Genomic DNA, 10,537 nt, shown 5'->3' with positions numbered 1-10,537 from the left:
ATGCAATGACCATGGGAGTGCTAATAGCTCTACAAGACCCTGATCTTCATACTTTTGAATAAACATCCAAAGTGTGTTTGCTGGACAGTATGATAGTTCTATTCTTCATTCTTTGAGGAAACTTCTTCATACTATTTTCCATAAAGACTGCAGAATTTGCATTCCCATCAACAACGAGCAGCGTCCCAATTTAGCCACATCTTTGTCAACATTTGCCTTTCATTTTTTGTTTTAAATACTAGCCATCGTAACAGGTGTGAGATGATATCTCGTAGCAGTTTTGATTTGCATTGCCCTGGTGAGGAGTGACATTGAACATTGCTTTTTGTCTGTTCACTTGTTTGCTTTTTTCACTTACCTGTTGGCTATTTCTATATATTCTTTGGGAAAATGTTTAAGTCCTTAAAAAGTCTTTTTTAAAGATCAGGTTATAGGGTTTTTTCTTTGCTGGTTTGTTTTTGTTTCTTGTTTTACTATTGAGTTGTAAGTAGTCCTTATATATTTCGGATGCTAACTCCTCATCAGATATCTGTGTTATGGTCAACCATTGATGTCCCTCCCCCAAACTCATATGTTGAAATTCCAATGTCCAATGTGATAGTATTAGGAAGTGGGGACTTTGGGAGATGCTTAGGATATGAACGTGGTCCCCTCATTAATGAGATTAATATTGTTAAAAAAAGAGACTCTGCAGAGCTTCTTGGCGTCTTTCACCAAGTGAAGATACAAATGAGAAATCTGCAACTAGGGGCACCTGACTGGCTCAGTCGGTCAAGCATCTGCCTTTGGCTCAGGTCATGATCCCAGGGTCCTTGCATTGAACCTCGCATCAGGCTCCTTGTTCAGCGGGGAGCCTGCTTCTCCCTCTGTCTGCTGCTCCCCCTGCTTGTGCTCTCTCTCTCTCTCCTCTCTCTGACAAAGAAAGAAAGAAAGAAAATCTTTAAAAAAAAATAGAAATCTGCAACTAGCAGAGGGACCTCCTCTGACCACACTTGCACTCTGATCCCAGATTTCCAGCTTCTAAAACTACGAGAAATAAATTTCTGTTGTTTGAAAGCTACTCTGGGGACACTTGTTTGGCTCACTCAGTCAAGCATCAGACTCTTGCTTTAAGCTCTGCTCATGATCTGAGAGGGGTGGAGTAGGGCTCCAGCCACCAGACAGTCTGCTTCTCTCCTTCTCCCTCTCCTTCGTCCCTCCCCTGCTCACAATCACTCTCTCTCTCAAATAAATACATAAATCTGGAAAAAATAAATAAAAGCCACTCAATCTAGGATATTTGTTATAGCACCCTTAACAGATTATGAAAAATGGTTTGCAAATATTTTCTTCCCTTCCATCGGTTTCCTTTTTACTCTGATAATTGTTTCCTTCGCTGAGCAGGTTTTACTTTGATTTAATCCCACTTGTTTCTGTTTCTGTTGCCTGTGCTTTTGGTGTCATATCCAAGAAATCATTGTCAAGACCCACATCATGACATTTCTACCTATGTTTTCTCCTAGAAATATTACAATTTCAGGTCTTTTTTTTTTAAAGATTTTATTTTTATTTATATGAAGAGAGAGAGAGACAGTCAGTGACAGAGGGAACACAAGCAGGGGGAGTGGGAGAGGAAGAAGCAGGCTCATAGCGGAGGAGGCTGATGTGGGGCTTGATCCCATAACGCCGGGATCACGCCCTGAGCCGAAGGCAGATGCTTAACGACTGCGCCACCCAGGCGCCCCTACAATTTCAGGTCTTATGTTTAATTCTTTAATCCATTTTCAGTTGATTTTCGTGTATGATGAAAGATACGGGTCCAACCGCATTCTTTGTCCTGTGTAGATCCAGGTTTTCCAGCATCGTTTATTGGAGAGACTAACTTTTCCCCATTGTGTATTCGTGGCCCCCTTGTGAAAGACCAGTTGGCCATAGACTCATGGATCTATTTTGGCCTCTCTGTTCTGTTCCACTGTTCTATAGGTCGCTGTTATTCTAGACCCCTGATGTTTTGATTGCTGTAGCTTTGAAATACTTTTTGAACTCAGGAATCGTGAGGCCTCCAACATTGTTCTTCTTTTTCAGATCACTTTAGTTATTCATGGTCTTCTCTGGGTTCCTAGGAATTTTAGAATAGTTTTTTCTCTTTTTCTGTAAAAAAAATACCATTGGGATTTTGATAGGGATCACACTAAATTTGTAGACCACTTTGGGTCAGATAGACATTTGAAAAATATTGTCTTCCAGTCTGTGGACACAGATATTTTTCCATTTGTTGGTTTCTTAAGAGAGGAAATGAAATAATTTCCTTTATCCGTCTTTTCTAGTTTTCAGTATACAAGTCTTTCTCCTCTTTAATGTTTATTCCTAAATCTTGTATCCTTTTTGGTGCTAATGTAAATGGGATTATTTTTCTTTTTCTTTTCCCAGATAACTTGTTGTTAGTGTATAGATGTGTAATCGATTTTTGCTATATTGATTTTGTATCCTGCAACTTCGCTGAATTCGTTAGTTCCAATGGTTTTTTTGTTTTGCTTTGTTTTGTTTTGTTTTTGTTTTGTTTATTTCTTTTTAATGGAGTCTAGTTTTTTTATATATAAGATCAGGTCATCTGCAAACAGGGACAATTTCACTTCTTCTTTTCTGATCTATATGCCTTTATTTCCTTTTCTTGTCTAATTGCTCCAGCTAAGACTTCCAGCACAGTACTGACTTACTAGAGGCGGTAGGTGGACATCCTTGTCTTATTCCTGGTCTTAGAAGAAAAGCTTTCAGTTCATCGATGTTGAGTATGGTATTAGCTGTGGGCTTGTTATATACGACCTTTAGTACAATGAGGTAACTCCTTTCTATTTCTAGTTTGTTAGGGTTTTTATCATGAAAGGGCATTGAATTTTGTCAAATGCTTTTTCCATATCTGTTGGGACAATAATGTGATCTTTATCCTTTGTTCCATTTACTGTGGTGTATCGTATTAAACAATTTTTGTTTGTTGAAATATCCTTGCGTCCAAGTGATAAATTTCACTTGGTCATGGGTATGATTCTTTCAGTGCGCTGCTGGGTTCTGTGTGCTAGGATTTCATTGAGGATTTTTGCATCTATATTCATCAGAGATTATTGGCCTGTAGTTTCCTTTTCTTGTAGTGCCTTCATTTGGCTTTAGTATCAGGGTCTTGCTGGCCCCATAAAATGATTTTATTTTATTTTATTTTATTTTATTTTATTTTATTTATTTTTAAAGATTTTATTTATTTATTTGACAGAGATAGAGACAGACAGCGAGAGAGGGAACACAAGCAGGGGGAGTGGGAGAGGAAGAAGCAGGCTCATAGCGGAGGAGCCTGATGTGGGGCTCGATCCCATAACGCCAGGATCACTCCCTGAGCCAAAGGCAGATGCTTAACCGCTGTGCCACCCAGGCGCCCCCCCATAAAATGATTTTAGAAGTGACTCATCCACTTCAGGTTTTTGGGAGAGTTTGAGAAGGATTCACCCTGGTTCTTCAAATGTTTGCTAGAATTCATCCGAGGGGCCATCGGGTCCTGAGGTTTTCTTTTTTTGGAGCTTTACGATTATGGATTCAATATCCATACTAGTGGTAAGCCTTTTCAGGTTTTCTATTTCTTCATGATTTACTTGTAGCAAGTTGCATGTTTCTAGGAAATCCATTTCTTCTAGGTTTTCCAGATCGTTGGCATAAAGTAGTTTTTCATAGTAGTCTCTTGCGATCCTTTGTATTTCCATGTCTTCAGTGGTAAAGTCTATTGTTTCTGATTTTATTTGAGTCTTCTCTCTTTTTTCTTAGTCTAAGGGTTTGTCAATGATGCCTATCTTTTCAGAGAACCAACAATTAGTTTTGTTGTTTTTTTTCTTTTGTTTTTTAAAATTTTCTATTTCATTTATTTCTTCTCTAATCTTTGTTATTTCTTTCCTTCTGCTAACTTCAGGTTTAGTTTGTTCTTTTTCTCACTTGTTTGGATATAAATTTAGGTAGTTTATTTGATATCTTTCTTCTTTTTTTATGTTTTTTAAAAATTTATTTATGTATTTTTAGAGAGAGAGAGAGTGAGCACGAGTTGGGGGAGAGAAAAGGGGGAGCTAGAAGGAGAAGCAGTCTCCCCACTGAGTGTAGAGCCCAATGTAGGATTCAATCCCAGGACCCTGAGATCATGACCTGAGCTGAATTCAGTTGCTTAACCAACTGAGCCACCCAGGTGCCCCGAGATTGCTCTTCTTATTTAATGTAGGAATTTATTGCTATGAACTTCCCTCTGAATACTATTTTTGCTGCATTCCATAAGTTTTGGTATTTTGTATTTTCATTTTCCTTGGTCTCAAAATGTTTTTGAGTCCCTTTTTTATTGCTTCTCTGATTCAAAGACTGTTCAAGGGGGTGCTGTTTAATTTCCATAGTATCTGAATTTTTCAGTTTTTCTTCTGCTATTAATTTCTACTTTTAATCCATTGTGTGGTCAGAAAAAAAAATACTTGATAAGATTTCAATCTTCTTACGTTTGCTAAGATTTGTTTTGTGACTTAACATGCCATCTATCATGAAGAAAGATCTGATCATACGGTGCTGTGCCAGGAGCAGGGCCTCTGTTGAGAGGGTGCCCTCAATCTCCTTGCTGGCTTCTGTGAGTCCACTTCTTGCTAGAGTTTCCCTTCTCCCAAGGTGCAGGAGCCTTTCCGTTTCTGATTTCTCACAAGGGGAATTTGTCCATGAATTGTTGCTGAATCAAGGTGTTTGGAGGAGGAAGGAGGGCCCAGGTCTTCCTACACTAGTATCTCACTGACATCACTTCTGAAATTTCTTAAAGATATAGCTAATGGGGACATTTAAAAAGACATTTAAAAAAATTCTCTTGCTTGTCACTCAGTAGGCCTTTTTTCTTTTTATCAAATTCAGGTTTATTGAAGAGGAATTCACAAATTTATCCATTCTTTTTTCAAAAAGATATTGTTTATTTATTTGAAAGAGAGTGAGAGAGAGAGCATGAGCAGGGAGAGGGGCAGAGGGAGAAGCAGACTCCCCGCTTAGCAGGGAGCCAGATGCAGGGCTCTATTCCAGGATCCTGGGATCATGACCCGAGCTGAAGGCAGACACCTAACCGGCTGAGCCACCCAGGCATCCCCAAGAATGCTTTCTTGTTCTCTAATGGCTTCTTTTCCATTGCAGCTGCCATGGGGATGTTTGTTTGTTTGTTTGTTTGTTTGTTTGTTTTGTGAAGCAATGTGTCCTTGGATTTCTGTCAGGCTACTAATCAGATTCTGCTTCCTGGTTACAGTTATCTGTATCTCCTTTGGTCTTCATTTCCCAATTAGTTAATCTCCGTTTTTCTCCATCACAGTTTCCATCACATTTCTCCATCACTTTCTTCATCACATTTCAGGTGTTTCTGTGTTGTCTAGTCATATTTAGAAATTAGGCACAAGGATATTTTCTGGAAGTTCTGTGTGCAAATGCATACAAACGCTACATACAGAGCAAAGGCAAGTTCACTCACTGGTTTGGATTTTCTGCTGTCAACCTAGAGAGGGGAAAAGGATGCAATTAATATTTCTTAAGAATTAACTAGGGGCCTAAACGCTTTCAAATTTTAATGATAAAAACAATGAACGGTTATATGGTGTTCACCATCTGTCTCATCCTCCTCTAAGAACTTTTCGTGTGTTCATTGAATTCCATAACAGCCCTGTCCGGGGTGTCTATTGTTATTATTCCTCTTTCAAGATGAGAAAATGGAGGGACAGAATGGCTAACTGATGTGTCTAAGTTTGCACAGCTAATGACTGGCAAAGCTGTGTTTGAAACACGGCCGACTGGGTCCGGTGCCTTTGCTCCTGGACAGTGTGCTCTACAGACTCTGACGCTGACTTCCTCCCTGAACCCTTCTAAGAAATTCTGTGAGGTGAGCGTTATCAATGGAATTTTGAGGCCCAGACAGGTTGAATGACAAACCTTATTCCACACAGCTCCTGAGTGGAAACTATCTGACTCCAAAGCTTGTAGTATATTGCCTCAAATTTGTCCAAAAGATAATAATTCTAAACACCGATAAAGATTTTTTGACAATTAAATCAATGTTTATTTGAAGCGGGGTAACATTTGAAGTCAATATTTTGGTTTAAATGGTAAGACCAAAAATCTCTGTTACTAATGATCTGTACAAACTGTCTCTTTTTACTTTGGAACCAACAATTAAGATCTGAAATATCAATTATGTTGTTTCTCAATAACACAACGGATCAATAACCTTCATTTGGTGTTCTTCTTAATTATTGCGTGGGGGTTTCTGCAGAAACATTCTGAACCAGATCTTGCATATTAATCTCAGCACATAGTTCTTGTTCCTCACAATGGAGCAATCAGACCTTGATTAATGTTAGCATTAAACTAACTGCTATCTAATCAGTTGACAAAACGCTGGTTTTGACTCTAGTTTCTGTGGTCTGTTTGTTTCAGATGCTTCTGATTGGTGTTTGCTATGGGGAAGAATAAGGAAATAAGACATACATTATTCATTGAAGTGACTAGAAGGATTTTGTGATATTCCCTCTGGCTTTGACAGAATGACAGAGCAGTAACTCAAGGCTTAAATGTAAACCACCACTCTCCCCATCCTGCTATTTTTTGAAGAAGAGAGAATTTAAACCAATCATCCAATAAATAAAATGTCCCTGTAGAATTCCACGTCATAAAAAATGAAGCCACCAGCCACCCAATTGGCCAAGGGGAATAAATTAAAGACTAAAACAAAAACGAAAGAGGGTCTCTTTCTTCTCTTCCTTGTACACCAGATTCCTTCAGATCCTGAGATCATCTTTTTTTTTTTTCACCCTTCTCTTCCAGTTGAAAATGGCTCTTACCATCTTTTTCTTCAATTGTTCTCATGCCTGTGTAGTCATCCATTCCTGTTTCCACGTTACCTCCATGTGTCAGTCCTCCACACTGGATGGAGTGACTTTCCCAAGACATAGTTTCAAATCATCCGGCTCATGTTCCAGATTCTCTGGCGGCTCCGGTGTTCCAGCAGCTCTGCAGCTCCAGGGTTCGTGAGCGTGGCTCTGGGGCCCAGACGTGCCTGGGAGGGAAGCTCTCCACCCACCTCTAAGCAGAGATTTTCCATTTGTATCTGTTTTCTCTAAAGGGATTCTGAATAATGTTTCATTTGAAAAATGAAAAAAAAGAAAGGTTTGTAACTGAAAAACAATTTGGAAGCTACTGGTGCACAGGAGAGAATCTGCATTCTATCCTCCAACATATAGAACCCATGCTGTTATTATTCAATAACACAGAAAGTCATCCATGAAGGGGTTCCTGACTTTAGGCAATTCATATTTTTTTCCTCATTTCAGGACGCCCTTGAAATACTTAGAATTATTCTAATTTACGGGCAGCTCACTGGACAATCTGTGTCTTCTCATGTCTTCTCCCTGCCTTGGCATATTTGATTCCTTTGCCTAGAATCTCCTGCCTCTGCTGGTTTGTCTGGAAACTTCTATCTAATCTTCAAGTCTGAGCTCAAGGACAGCTTTCAGGGAAGCCTGTCCGATCCTCTGGTCTGACGCTGTCCCATAGAACGGTGTACAACGAAGGGAATGTTCTATAAAGCTGCCCTGTCTACTTCGGTAGACATTGGCCACACATGACAGTCAAGTCCGTGAAACATGACTCTCAACTAAGGAACTGAATTCTTCATTTTATTTATAAAGCAATTTGAATGATTTAGATAGCCAAACCTGAGCAGTGCCTCCTGCATTGGAAAAGCTGCTTTAACTGAAGCTACCCTGAGACTTACTTCTGTTACAGCGCTTTAAAAACAAAGAAAACAAAGCAAAACAAAACCCCAAAAATCAAAAAGACAAAACAAAACAAAAAACCTTCATTATAATTCACTGACATTGGCTTTCATTCTGCTGGTCCACCAGCATCTGTGGGAAGAGCTGGGTGCTTGCCTGCATAAATCCTTAATGCTAGTGCAGCGTTTGGGTCATAGCAGGGATTCCTTGAATATTGAATAAATAGGTGAAAGGCAGTGGCATCATCAAGCAGGAAATGTGTCACATTAAAGGAAAATTACAAGCGTTTTGCAATCAGACCCTCCTTATTTGGAGTCCAGAACGTTTCACTTAGGTGGTGAATGACCTGGGCTAGTTGCCTTTCCTGAGTCTAAATTTCTTACCTAGTTAGTGATTTAATGCAAAATTTCCCCTCATTAGATTTGTCGAAAGAATAAAGGGAGTGATGGTATATGAATCATATACAAGTTAATTAGTTAATATTAATCCTTTTCTCAAGATTACCCACTAGGTATTTAACTACTTATATATATATTCTGAAGCATATTTAAATTACCTGCAATTCAAAATTCTAATAATAGAAATGTTTGAAAAATCCACACCAAGAAATAGCAACTTGTAATATATACTAACAGCCAAGGAATATTTTTAAAAGGACTGAAGCTGGTGGGTTGCAAACCCAGGTAAGCACAGGTGTGTTTCCACCTTCAATGAAACCAAATCCACCTCTATGTGGCTAAAAGTATTTGCAGAAGCATGCCAGTGACAGGTGCTGAGCTAAACCTGCATGACTAATGGTGGGAGAAAAGAGAAACGCAGAAGGAGAGAGGCTGTTGGTAGAAACACGGTGATTTATTATTCACTGGGAAAAATGCAGTGTCAAGAAGTATAGGGTCTTGGCTGACATCAGCGCTCTGAATCAATCGAAACAGTTTTATTTGGGTGAGCTGCAGCCAGAAACAATTGTCCACCCTTGTCATCACTCTGTATGCCTAAGCACAAAATGAAGCGAAGGCTGCCATCAGCACAAGGGAAGGAGGCCATCATCGCAAAAAAGTATTCAGGTCCTGTCCCACGTGTGGAGAGACAGCAACCCTGGAAACAGTGCGATGACTTCTATAAACACGCACACGAATACATGCATGAAAATCACCTCATCTCCAAATCAAAGCTGCAGACTCATCCCAGCACACAGTAGGGGCAAACTAGTGGCATCACTTTCCTCAATGCCAACCAGAATTCCATTTGAAGTTGAGCAGGTTCAGGTGTAGGAAACCTGCTGTCATTGATCGAATCAAGGTATTTCCGTAGTAAAGCACCTTTGGTAACTGATCGCTCTCTTGTAATTACTAATTTTGAAAGTTGATGAACGCAACTGTTGCCGGGAATGGCCAGCAATCCCTGTGCGGATGGATGAAAGATGACTCCAAACTTTATTATGAAAGAGAGGAGAAAGCAAGGGGGTCAATGTTCAGAGATGAAGACCCTTTGCTCTTCTTTGCTCCTGCCTTCATTGGTCCTTCAGGATAATCATAAACCTTTATCCCTTTCTCAGCATGTGATGTGTGACAAGGGGTCTTACTGGAACTAGGAGGAGCTGTTTACAGGGAAGATATGACACGCTATGCTAATCTGCGTGGTCTACGTGTCCTGCTGAACATAGCCTAGGGGACAATGCCTGCATCTCTTAGATCACAGGGCGGCTGTTGGGGCTAAGAAAGCTTTGGGGAAGGTAACTCCATGCGGTATTCCTATGACAGAGCGGTCACGGAGGCCTCACCATTCCGAAGGCTCACGCCCTTCTCTAAAAGCTTCCCTCGCCCCCAGCAGCCTCCGTGTTGCATTTTAGCGAGCCAGGCATGAGGGCTGATTTCGTGCTCTGCACCAGCCCCAGCAAACTAAAATGTGCAAATCTGCAAAACTACACTTTCCTTTTTCAGGAGGTTTTTCTTTCTTTCCATTTTGTGGTATTTCTCATCCATTTGAAATCTCTCCTCCTATGGATCGATGTCTGCCAAAGGACTGCAGTTCATTTCCTTATTGTTGTCTTATTGTTTAATTTGCTATCTGAGGGATTTCTTTTGCCAGGTATACAACTAACACTGAGAATTTTAAAGCATCAAGATCACTGAAACTGAAATCAGTTCAACATAACGATGCATCAATTGATGCAATAAGCATCAATTGCCTTTTTTTTTTTATCATGACCTGAGCCAAAATCAAGAGTCAGACACGTAAGCAACTGAGCCCCCCAAGCCCCCCACATCAATTGCCTTTTATATCAGAAGCTCTGCTAGGCACCGAGAAGCCTAGTCAGTGAGTAAGAGTCACTTTCTACTTGCAGTTGGTAGAATTTCTAGGTATTGGCCACCAGAAGTCCATGGTTTAATCCTTGGAACCTGTGAATGTGAGATGCCATCCCTGTGATTGTGTTAGATGACAAAGTTGATCCTAAAAAGGGATAATATCTAATGAATCATGGAACTTTACATCAAAAACTAGGGATGTACTGTATGGTGACTAACATAATATAATAAAAAATATTATTAAAAAATAAAGTAAAATAAAAAGGGATAATACCTTGGTGTGCCTGATTTAATCACATCAACCCTTAAAAGCAAAGACCTTTCTCTGGCTGGTGGCAGAAGAACACAGAGGTGAAAGAGAGTTTCAAAATGTAAGAATCAATGTACAATAGTTGGCTTTGAGGATGGAGAGAGCCCTGTGGGAAGGCGTCTGGGCAGCTTCTAAGA

The sequence above is a fragment of the Ursus maritimus genome, unplaced genomic scaffold (assembly GCF_017311325.1).
Source record: "Ursus maritimus isolate PB19 unplaced genomic scaffold, ASM1731132v1 scaffold_8, whole genome shotgun sequence".
Lineage (NCBI taxonomy): Eukaryota > Metazoa > Chordata > Mammalia > Carnivora > Ursidae > Ursus > Ursus maritimus.
This window is presented reverse-complemented; position numbering follows the sequence as displayed.